This window comes from Phocoena sinus, chromosome 1 (genome assembly GCF_008692025.1).
Source record: "Phocoena sinus isolate mPhoSin1 chromosome 1, mPhoSin1.pri, whole genome shotgun sequence".
NCBI classification, from domain to species: domain Eukaryota; kingdom Metazoa; phylum Chordata; class Mammalia; order Artiodactyla; family Phocoenidae; genus Phocoena; species Phocoena sinus.
This window is the reverse complement of record NC_045763.1, coordinates 165,988,798-166,001,442: the sequence shown is the minus strand read 5'-3', so window position 1 is coordinate 166,001,442 and position 12,645 is coordinate 165,988,798.

Sequence of the window (12,645 nt, the reverse complement as noted above, 5' to 3'; positions counted from 1 at the left end):
GGCAAAAATTGAGATTATCTAAATGGTTTCAAAATCGTGTCTCCAGAGTAGGAATTGCTGCCAGCTCTCTAAAGGTGGTCATTTATCTCATAGGTATCTTAGTAGTTAACACGACAGAACCTGTCCCGATCCACCTTTTTTTTAATAAGAAAAATGGGGATTTTTTTTTTCTGTTTGATGACATATTTTGCCCTTTGACTATATTTTCTTTGGCTAGAAATTCCTGTTACAGCTACATTAGACTGTATTCCAGCATCCTTCTTACTGCACCAGAGTCCTTATAAAGCCTGGAAGTAAACATCAGGAGGTGCAGCTCGAGTCCAGCTAGGGAGAGTGAAGGCAAATCATAAAATTCACTAACTTTTTTTCCTTTCTGCTTTTTACTGAAAATGAAACCTGAATTTCTCTCTGTCCTTCACACTCTAAACACATCCAACTGTTCATCTGAGTGCAAAAGCATTTTGCCAAAAAGAATCAAATCCACAGGGGAAGAAGAAGCAACAAGAGTTACCGTTTATTGAGCACATACTATATGTCTAGCATATTCTACATATTATTCTGTGTTATTTTATTTAATCCTCACAGTGGCACTGTGGACTAGGTACTGTTATCATCACTGCTTTTCCAGTGTGGAAATTGAGGCACACAGTGGTAAATTACTTGCCTAGGATTGTCCTGCTAGTAGATCTTAGAGCCAGGATTAAAACCAAGACAGTCTGACTTCAGAACCTGTGTCCTTACCCACAAAACCATGCTGCCTCTCTGGCTATTAGGAGTACCTGTGTTTAAGTGTATCAATCTCTTTTCCATTCATTTCTCATAAGCATTCAAAGAGTACCAGACATTGGTGGCACAAAGCTGAATAAGACTCGTTCTCCCTTCAAGCAGGAACATGATGGGCCTACAGAGGAGAGGAGGAGAGTAATGTTTCATTGTGACATGTGCAACAGATGTAATCAGGGATATGAACAAAGTGCTGTGGAAAGACAGGGAGGAAGTGACTAATTCTTTTTAAGGAAGTTGTGAACAACTTCCTGGAGGACGTGATATTTAAGCCTGTCAAACAGCAGACACTTAGTAAAAGTTTGTTGAGTAAATGAATGAATGGAAAAATGAATGAATGAATAGCAATTGAAGTTCATAAGACAGAAAAGAAGATGATAAATGAAAGAAAATCCAAGGACAGAGGGTGAACCTTGACTCTATTAGCCATTAGGGGAACTCAGGAAATGTGTGTTTCAAGTGGTGCCAGATGCGGGATGGCTGAGATCTAGGTTTCCTGAGCTGCCCTGAGCACCTGCGTGCTAAAGTCAGGACTTCGATGTGGCTGGAAGCCTGGCTTATGGGGGTAGAACGGTGTGACCACAAAGGGCAGCGGGAGAGTGAATGGGAGTCACAGCCACACAGAGGTGTCTCTAGAAAGGGCAGGAAGTTAGGTGAGACCAATCAGCCCGGGAGTCCCTCAGCCCAGAGAGGGTGACGGAGAGCTGTAGGGAGACTGTACTGTTACAGACAACAGGCAGGAGGAGAGTTTTCTCTGCACATTCCAACTGCGGGATGCCCACTGTGTTTGCACCCCAAATACTTCAAGAGACTGCAAAGTTGCAAGAAAGCCAATCCTTTCAGAATGAGGAAGTCTCATTGAATCCATCATATGTGCTTTGCCCCAATCTCAGAAAGTATCCCTTTTCATTTTATTTTCTTGTGCCCTAAGGACCAAGATGGATTTCCAGCCTGGATGTTTAGGTGGGAATTCTGCCCAGTGATGGGGGCCTGGACCACATGCCACTTTGACAGCCTTTCCAGCCTTGCATTCAGCGATCCCATGAGGATCACCAAGAGTCCCCTCCAGGGACCCAGGCTCAGCAGTGCAGGCACAGGCCAGGAGTTGTACCAGCCAAGTTCATGGGTCGTTCCTGCTGCGTTCTCTCTGACTCACCCAACACGGATAACTCATAGCAGTGAGGCTGGGCGTACCATGTGCCTGGTACCAGCCAGATGGGTAATGCTGTTAGCCCCTGGATCCCCAGCCATCCCCAGGCTGACTCACAGGCCCGATGTCGGGACACTGGTACACACCACTCATTTCTCCTTCCTTTTCCCCTGAGATCCTCACTCAATATTCTAGCCTTGGAAATATGACCTTCTCTTACAAAGGATCTTGAACTTGGGGTGGTTACTGGCAGAGATCGAACCCACAAATTCCACCCAGGAGAGGCCCCTTGTCCAAAAACACCACCAGAGCACAAGTGATGAGTTTTCCTTTATCAAAATGGGTATGATTCAAACTTTTGCCAAAGCACAGGTCCTCCCTACTTTCCCTGTTGTCTTCCACCAGTTGGGCTGTTCCCAAAGCCTGGGGAAAGAAAGAAAAAGGAGGAATTTAAGACTGGAACACAGAATTTCTCCCACAGGTGAGCAGACTGTGAGCTCAACTTGTGTTGTCAGTACTTACAGACAGAGACCTAGGTGGGGCTGTGACCACTGTCAGCATGTGACCTGCAGGCATGGTGACAGAACAGGGTCCGCTTGGCTCAGCTGTCCTGCCAAGGTCTCCTGATTTCCTCTGTTGGCATCAGGACCCTTCTCGGGGAAGTTGCATTCATCAGTAATGCCTCTGGCCGAGGCTGGCAGCCTAAAGGATACGTGCTATTACCTCGCGTTCACAGGGGACAGATCTAGCGGTCTCTGTGACTCTCCCGAATACTATTATGGCACACCTTTTACCCCATAAAGTGTGGCGAAGTAGAACTCAAACTCTAAGTGATCTTCTGCTGACCCTTCAGGGGTGTCAAAGTAGAAAAGAACCAGGGTGAGCTAAGCTGCCCTTGCCGGAGAGTGACCTCTGTGCTGTGAGTCGGAGATTCAGCAGATCACATATTACCCAAGTCATGGACCTTTGGGTCAGGGTGGTTGGAGCCAACAGGAGCGTGCATGTGAGTGTGTGACAGCGACAGCGGGCAGGGTGGCGGCGGCGGGGACGGGGGACGTGGGGGAGGGGAGGGATAGGACGCGTTGCTGGAGAGAGAGGTTGAGTTAGGTGTTGAAACAGGCAATCTGACCAAAGGGACAGTCGTGTCAGGGAGTCATGGGCTGAGTGTGTCTACCATTTACCACCCGTGGAGCTTTGGCAACTTGGGAGCCTTCACTCCCTCACCTATAGCGTGGGACGATGATGTCAAACTTGTTGGTGAAAAGACAATATAAACAGCTGCCCAGTAGGGTCCTGGTCGCCTAGCAGATCATCTGTGAACGTAAACTATTATTCTGAGTGAGAACTAACGCAACAGTGAGAGAGCAAGCCGGGCTAGAAAATATCATGACCCGTGGAACGACAGTTAATCTCATATGCGTCTAAATACAAAAACATATCCGTCTTCCATTTTGTGGTACACAAACCCTTTCTCTCTCTCTCTCTTTTTTTTTCCCCCATAGCCAAATCTCAACTTTTATTTGTGATCTTGGATGAACTACCTACTCTCTGTAAGTCTTAGATTTTTGGGGTGGAAAATAGGAATCATTAATGGGCAACTCTTTGGCCAAGTCTCCATGAAGATTCAATACGTGAGTAAATGCAAAGCATCTTGCACAATGCCTGGAAATCAGCTAAAGTTGTCAAACCTTTTCTCTTATGTCAACTCGTTTCCTCTTATGTCAACAGAAACCCTCTAAGGCAGTTACTGTTCCCTTTGCAAGGATGAGGAAACTAAGGCCCAAGGCCATGCAGCTGGTAAGTCCTGTGCATCTTTGTGCTACAGCATAGGGGAACAGTGGCAAGTCATGAATATGCCTATCAAGCAGCAGCATCTGTGTGACACTGAAAGGATGAGCTAGAAAATGGGACTTTGCATTAACTGCAGAAACTCTAGAAACCATTCATCCATTTATTCATTCACTCAAGAACTATATATTAAGCACCTACTAGGTGCTAGGTCCAGATGCTAACAGAGACCCTTGCCCTTGAGAGACAGACAGTGAACAATAAGCATAACTAATAAGTATATAGTATATGAGAGGGTGGGAGGTGCTTTGGAAAGAGAAAAATAGAGCAGAGAAAGGAGGACCCGAGCTGCAAGGGACAGGGTGGTTCGCTTTGAAATAGGTTAATCTGGGTAGGTTTCACTGAGGACAGTATTTAAAGGCTAGGAGGAAGTGAGCAAGTGGGTACGTGGAGGGAAGCATCTCAGGGAGAGGAAGGTGAGAGCCAAGGCTCTAAGACAAGAAGGTGCCCAGCACGTTGGAGGAACCGTTAGCACCATGCTGGTACTATATGGATTGGTTGACGATTGATTGATTGATTGATTGATTAAGATGGGCAATCACCAACCCATAAAGCTCAGTTTCATGTTTCAGAAAATCCCGTTCAAGATTATAAGGGCCCTGAAACCATATTTGCACAAGACTGCATCTATTTAGCCCGTAAACTAGATGAGATAGTATTATTCCAGTTTTAGTAAGTATCCTTTCTTTACCAAAGGAATCTTTTAAATAGTGAACTGTGTTCTCATACTTAAAACGATCTTATTTCTAAAGGTTCCATTGTTGTTTGACTTTGCAGGAATGAGTCGACTATGTATTGGGGGCCCTGGTCTAAGTACCTCTGTCTATTACCCTCCAACACCCTGAGCATTTAGTTATGCATTCTTTCATGGCAGGTGGTGTGTCCACTCTGTTCACTCAGACACTCAACTCTTTCTACCAACTGGCCCCTCTTATCTGCATCCTTATCTCCCCTACTGTCTTTTACACACCCCTTACTCTAAGTCAAGCTGGAAACCCTCCCATTATTGGATTTAGAAGGAAAATGTCTTATCTGCACAAATGCGTGTGTATAACAATGAACTATGCATTTAAATCTGCACCTGCAGCTACTTTCCCAATAGCCTTAAACTAAAGTAGAAAGAAAAAAATCTCTTTAGCAAACAAACTGTGCCCTGGCCATATCCAGACAGCATGCCTTCCTTAATGTTTGCTATCTCCCCTTTCCTTGGCATTTCCCTCTTCTACAATCACTGAAATCAAGCCAAGGAAACTCTTGACTGCTCCAGATTTTGAAAAGGTGGAAGGAAGGAAGGGAGGGAGGGAGGGAGGGAGGGAGTGAAGGAGGGGGAAGGGAGGGAAGTAAGAGGGAGGGAGGGAGGGAGGGAGGAAGGAGAGGGAACTGGAGTGTTTCTTCACCAGGGCTTTGGGAAGCAGCAAGACTCAGTATTGTTGACTAAGCCCAGCAGGTCATCAGGGGCTGCTGTTCCCCTAAGAGAGGACGCAGAGAGTGACAGTGCCATGGATTATAAAGGAACTTGCACCCCTGTAAGTGTGCTGTACCTGGCCCTGTGCACCTGGCAGTCTTGCCTGTGAGGCCTATGGTCCACCACCATGTTAGTCTGTGTGCGCGGAGAAGAGGAAAGGGGTAGGGACGTGGTATGAGAGGAATCTGGAAAAAAAGAGAGAAAGGAAGAGAGAAAACAGAATGACTTCTCCTTTCAAAATCTCTGGGTTCAATTTCCCAATCTGTCTCAGACAGAGCAGACACTTGAAATAATCACTCCAGTCACAGATTCCTATAAACAGAAAGTAATTGAATACGTGCTAAGCAGTGTGCTAAGTAGTTCCTAGGCATTATTTCATTTAATAATTATCTATTTCATATTTATTATCTATTTAATTCCCTCAGTAACCCTATGAGGTAAATGTTATAATTAAGCCCATTTTACAAATGAGAAAAGGCTTAGAAAGTATTCAGTAATTTGCCTAAGGTTACCTATGTGGTGGTAGAGTTGAAACTCAAACCCCATCTGACTCCAAATTCTGTAAGTTAAACCTTATATTCATCAGGTTTCAACAAATAGGTTAAATCATAGAATTTTAACAAAGAGTTTAAAAAGAGAATTTCTTCTGTCTGTCATGAGGCTTATGTCTGATTTCTTTTGCCTCTAGAGTCCCCAGGTTCAAATCTCTCTCGTGTCTCCTCTGAGTCCAATGTGCTAACTCGCTGGGTCACATACATGAGTTAATAAAGACTGAGATTAACTGGGGGTGTTGGTTACTGGTGTATCTGCATAAGAAAAAAAATTAAATTAAAATTGACAAATGTTGCAAAAACAGTGTTCATGGGAAATAGCATACATTTGGGATGCAGGTTAACGCTCACCAAGAACAGCGGTGGATAAAACTGTAGGAGATCCAGGCTTCCCTGGTGGCGCAGTGGTTGAGAGTCCGCCTGCCGATGCAGGGGACGCGGGTTCGTGCCCCGGTCCGGGAAAATCCCACATGCCGCGGAGCGGCTGCGCCCGTGAGCCATGGCCGCTGAGCCTGCACGTCCGGAGCCTGTGCTCCGCAACGGGAGACGCCACAACAGTGAGAGGCCCGCGTACCGCAAAAAAAAAAAAAAAAAAAAAAATTTTAGGAGATCCTTCTTCTCTCTCCATCCAGGAGAAGTCACTGCTGAATGACCACTGGGAAGAAGATACTGGGCTACAAGCCACCTTGAAAACTGCAAAATCAGAACAGGCAGGATTCCTAGTGTTCACTATTATGGTACTGAATATGTTTCTTTGTCACAGTTTTTAGACTTGATCCAGTCTTTTTTTTTTTTTCTTATACCGGTATTTTATTTTTAAATTGAGGGTGAAAAGTTGGAAAGATATAATATCAGAGTTTGAGTCCAGGTTCCCCACTATCTTTAAATGGAAAATAATAACAACGGTAATAATAGTAACGCCAACAATAACTAGAAGACTCCAAGCAATAGTATCAGACAGATAAACTGACATCCAAACCAATTGTAAGAAAGAAAAAGACTGAGGAGGAGTAATCCATGAAGTAAATTAGACATTTTAGAACGTCCTTTACTTTCAAGTTGCAGTTTCAGGTCCTAATTTAATTTAATTTAATTTAATTTAATTTTAGATAAAAAAGAATGGGTGCAGCCATCATGGCAGCCCGCTGTTTGGGGTTCCTCACACTGGCAATGGTCCTGAGGAAAGTGAAAAAGAGACAACTTAAGAAGGAAATGAGAACAAAGGAAGCTGAATCTAGGAAATAGGTCCATTACCCAATAAAGTACTTCACTTTCAGACTGATGTTGTCAAGAAGTTCACTGAACCTCCATAAGTAGCAGTGGTGTTTATATTAAAACATGGGAAAGAACATGTATATGCATAGGCAGAGTCACAATGTATGCAGAAAAAAGCAATTGTCTTTATTTTCTTCTCTGTTGGGAATGGGGTTAGGACTAGAGTAAGAGAAACATATTAAGGCAAACAGTTTTATTGTAAAACTAGGATCACATGTTCTGTAAAGGCAAGAAGAAACCCGGATTTGACATGAGGGAGCAAAGGAAATGGAGTTTTACACACACACACACACACACACACACACACACACACACACAGCCCCTGATCCTGCCCATCTACATCCCTGAGCACATCCACCTATTTGTGAGGCAAATACATAAGGCAAGAAAAATGAAATGAGTCTGATAAGCAGTTACGTGCTGTTCTCTACTTTCTTTGTTACTTTATAACTACTCCAAGTTTTACTAGAAATGCTGAGAGATTCAAACTCTTTAAGTCCAGGAAGCATGACCTGGTGACACGGAGTTTTCTGCCTGAAAACATCTAGTTTATATCTTAACACCCTACAAGGCTATTTTGTACAAAGACACTCCTCTATCCATTTCAGCTGCACTCCAGGATGGCTTAGGATGGTTTTCTGGGAACTTCTAGAAAACAAGCTATTCCAGTAAGGAGTAAAGTTATTCTGAAAATCAGCCTATCAAAGTATAATACACGCATAGTAAAAAGCAATTATTCGGGGTATACAATTCAATGAGTTTTGGCAAGCGTATATGGTTATGTAACCACCACTACAATCAAGCTGTAAAACAATTCCTTTACCCCAACAGTTTCCTCATGCCCAGTGAATCTCCCCTCCCTAGCCCCGGCCCCAGGGAACCACTGGTCTTTCTGTCGCCCGTAGTTTGCCTCTGTAGAATTTCATGTAGATGTAATCAAACAGTAAGAAGCCTTTTAGTCTAGCTACTTTCATTTAGCAAACTGCTTTTGAGATTCATCCACGTCGTTGCATGAGTCACTAATCCATCCCTTGTTATTTTTGAGCACTAGTCCATTGCGTGGGTGTGCTGCAACTTATTTATACATAAAACAAGTCAGTGGGCATTTGAGTTGTCTCCTGTTTTTGGTTCCTATGGATAAAGATGCTGTGAACATGTACAGTTTTACGTGGACATATATTTTTAATGAGATAACATTTCTTTACTAATATTTTATTATGTCCTTTATTCCTATTGTAAATTTGGTTTTCTCATTCACTATATATTCTCATGGTTATGTGTATGTGAATGCTATCCACTTTTTTCATGTTAACCTTATATCTTGCTACAGTTGAATTACTTTACTGAGATAGTTCATCATTAATTCTCTGAGATTTTTCAGGTACACTATTATGTCTTCTGTAAGTAAAGATGATTTTATTTCTTCTTTTCAGTCACTGCCTATGATCACTTTTCCTAGTCTCATTACGTTAGCTGGTACGTTGAGAATGATGTGAAATGGCCATGCACGTGGGGAACATCTTGGCTTTGTTCCTAGTCTTGGTAGAGCGACCCTAGGATTTATCATTTATTAAGATGTTGATCTTTCCTAATTTTAAAGAGATAGCCATCCATTTGTATTTTCTCAGGAGTTTTAATTAGGAAAGTATGTTAAATTATTTCTTTTTAGCATCACTACAAAAAATCATACGGATTTTTTCTTAGACCTATGAATATAGTTTCTAATGTTTAATCTCCTTTGAATTCCTGGCATAAACCCCCATTTGTTCATGGTGTGTTACTTTCATTGTTTTCTTAATATTTCTTAAGTGGTTATAGAGTGTGTTCACTAAAATTTCATTTGGGATTTTTGCACCAATATTCATAAATCATGATGATTTGGTCTATAATTTTCTTTTTTGCGTGGTATTTTTTAAATCAGGTCTAGGAATTGTTATACTTGCTTCATAAAAAGAATTTGGAAGGTTTCCTTTATTTTATATGCCCTGAAACAATGTGCGTGCCATATAAAACATATATTGTACTTTCAATGAATTTAGTTATTTTGAACTCTAATGAAGTTATTTCATGGCAAATTTCTACTGTGGGTCTCCAGGCACGCCCACCCTAACCACTGCTGTGCTGAAGAGTATTTTTTTAAATGTAATGATCAAAGCAAGGGCTTTGACCAGCTAGCATTATCTTTAATTTTAGAGATGGGCTCCAAACACTAGAGATACAGGTGCAAGTCAAAACATTGTCTCTCTTCCCACATAACCTGAGATCTGACCTTTAGTTTTTCAATGCCATGGTCTGACAAGGACAAGGTTTATACCTCACATGGTCCACTGATGAGTGAGGTCATCTTGGAGTGCCTCTTAGCCCCCTGGGCCCTTCACCAAGGATTGAATAAAATACCATCCTGGGGGAAACTTTGTAAACTGAAAAACATATGTAATGTTAGTTGTGATTAAAGGTTGTGTTGAGGGAACAGAGCACTGGTCTCTGTCACCTTGAGTAAGTTACTTAACCTCTTTACATTTCAATTTTACCACTTGCTAAATAGAAATAGGATTGTTTTGTGATATAACACAAGTAAGGCCCTAGCACAGTGTCTATCATAAACACTCAATAGGGGTATTACCTGCTGTCCTTACTGTTGTCTCGATTCCTCGTTCCCGGTTAGTTGCTGGTGGGAGCCCGTGGCAGAGTGCCACAAGGACATTGACAAGCATTCTGTCCTCTTAGCCATTGTCCTTTCCCCAACTCACCTCCCAGAGACCAGCTTCTGGCCTAGTGAGCACTTAAATCAGTGAGCAGATACATGAAAAAAAAGAAAATATCCAGCAACATTCAAATAACTCATTTTGGATACAGGCTTTAGTGGACAGGCATTCTTTAGAGCTTGGAAATAAACTCTGAACTATTCATTCTGCCTCCCCTTGGGCCCAGATGAATCCATCAGCTTTGCCTGTCCTTGCGGGAACACACACACACACACACACACACACACACACACACAGCCCTCCCAGGGCAAAGTCTCCCTCTATCCCCTTTCCCCACCTGAGGTGCAGAGATTCTGCGTGCATCCTGGGCTTCCAGGCACCTGGGATGCCCCAGTCATGTAGGTGGGAGATGCCCGGGGCCTGAGGTACAGGGAAGTCAAACATACAGGAAGAAAATGCAGTTTAGGAAGGAAAGAAAGTGGTTCAAATGGGCTTTTAAATCATGTGTTAACTCCTTAAGAGGAAGGGAGGGTGGAGGGAGAATCCTGGGGCTCCCCACCGAAAAGAAAGAGAAATCCTCCCTCCAGCAAATACACACTTTGCCTCTTAGCTCTTTTCTGGTTCTAATTGCAGAATAGAGCCCAAGATACAGCCACTAATATATAAGACACGACCCAAATGTGGACATCTTCCCTTCATTATAAACCAGGTAAATATAGCAATAAAAACAACTGATTTGAGACTATGCGGGAGAGGCTTTTTTTTCTAGCTACAGAAATATTTACTTTAAAAGTAGCACTTCATAAAAACCACTGGAAATGATTCAGATTAAAAGCTCCAAGGGGTATTGTTTCCAGTGGGTGTTATTGCTATCCGTACCTTCATCCCACTTACTAAGAGGTTTCAAGTAACTTCAAGTTCAAAAAATAAAACAAGCTAAAATAAAATAAAATGCAATTAGAGATTATCATATTAAGTGAAGTAAGTCAGAAAGAGAAAGACAGATACCATATGATATCATATGTGGAATCTAAAATATGACACAAATGGACCTATCTACCAACGAGAAACAGACTCAGGGACATAAAGAACAGACATGTGGTTGCCAAAGGGTGAGGTTGGAGGAGGGATGGAGTGGGAGTTTGGGGTTAGCAGATATAAGCTATTATATATAGGATGGATAAACAACAAGGCCCTACTGTATAGCACAGGGAACTATATTCAATATCTTATGATAAACCATAATAGAAAATAATATTAAAAATAGTATGTATATATATGTGTGTGTATAACTGAATCACTTTGCTGTAGAGCAGACATTAACAACATTGCAAATCAACTATACTTCAATTTTTAAAAAAGTAATTTCAAGTTCATACATTTACAGTGAAGTACAGAGCCCAGCCAGGATGGTACCGAGTGTGCTCAGGTTAGAAGGGCACAGCGTGGCTCCTTGGTGATGTACAATTAAGGTTTTCTTAATGTGACCGAATTGTCACATTCCGATTTGTGATGCTCTAGCTGTGATTGGTTCAGTCTCCTTATCTTGACAACGTACTGCTACGTTGCCTAGAAGTTGAGCCAATCTTCCAGACCCCTCCTGCAGGCCTCAGCAATCAGCTTACACACACAATAGTTCATATCTATTTTTTGAAAAGCAAAGCAAGTAAACTTTATTTGAAAAACAGAGCTTTTTTAGGACACATTGTTGATGACATTTGGTTTATTTTATTGTACTCATACTAGATTGCAGTCTAGTCAGAGCTAGTTTCCCAAGTGATTCCAAGTTTTTGTCCATGTCCACAGTGGAGCTTTTCCACACACACAACCCAGACAGTCTTTGAACTCTAGCTCCTACCACTTCAAGTTCTCCTTGAAGACTTCTTGGGCTTTTCAGCACATATGATAGTGAGAACCATCCCACGTAGCATGTAAGGATTCCTTGGTTGTTATGAGTTCGTTGCTTCTATGGAACTGGATTCTGAGTACCCTGAAGGTACAAATCTCATCATTCTCCTTGTCTCCTCTTCCTGCCTACAGCCCTCCACCCCTTATGACACAGCTTGAGCACCTAGTGTATGATACACCTAGTGTGTAAGGCTTGTAGTGTGTAATGCACAAGGTGTATAATGCATGTAATATATATCGCATGTGGTTTGTAATGCACACGGTGTGTAATGCACCCAGTGTATAATGCACTGAGAATATAATGCACCTAGCGGTATAACATAATGTGATTGCATTGTAATCGTACAGACTCTTGATACAGGCATCACCACCAAGCTTTTCGATCTTTCTCTGTCAGTTTGCAGATTCCATATCAATATCTTTTACCATCTATCTTTAACCATATGCAGCATATGCCAGTAACTAGCCTTCCTTTCATTCTCTTTGGAGGCAGTTCTTTAGGACACCTTGAATAACCAGAAGGAAAACCCTGAGTACATTTTATAATGGTTTGCATCCCCCTACCCTCGCCTGCCCATGCAGCAGGGTTTGGTCAATCAATGCAGTTTCTTTCACATTATTAACACTTAGAGAGGACAGGCATGGGCTTCGGTTCTCCTCCTGGGTCATCCAGCCTGGGGTGGAGGTCTGAGCCCTCGCTGTGTGTTTTCCATCTTGGCCGGCCACCCATGGCCTGACCCTTTGGGACACACACAGAGGGGGCGGCTGGTTGTCCGTGAGACTGTTTTATAAAACCTCCCCCTGCCCTTTATCCCTGCCTGGCTGCCAGCAGTGGTGTCTCCTGTCTCCACTTGGCAGCCACGACCCGTGAGGTCATCTTTTCACCACACTGTTTCCTTCAGCATTTAGACGCTCTGGCTATGACTCAGTGTTTACAATCCCATCAAGCTGGTGTCGAAG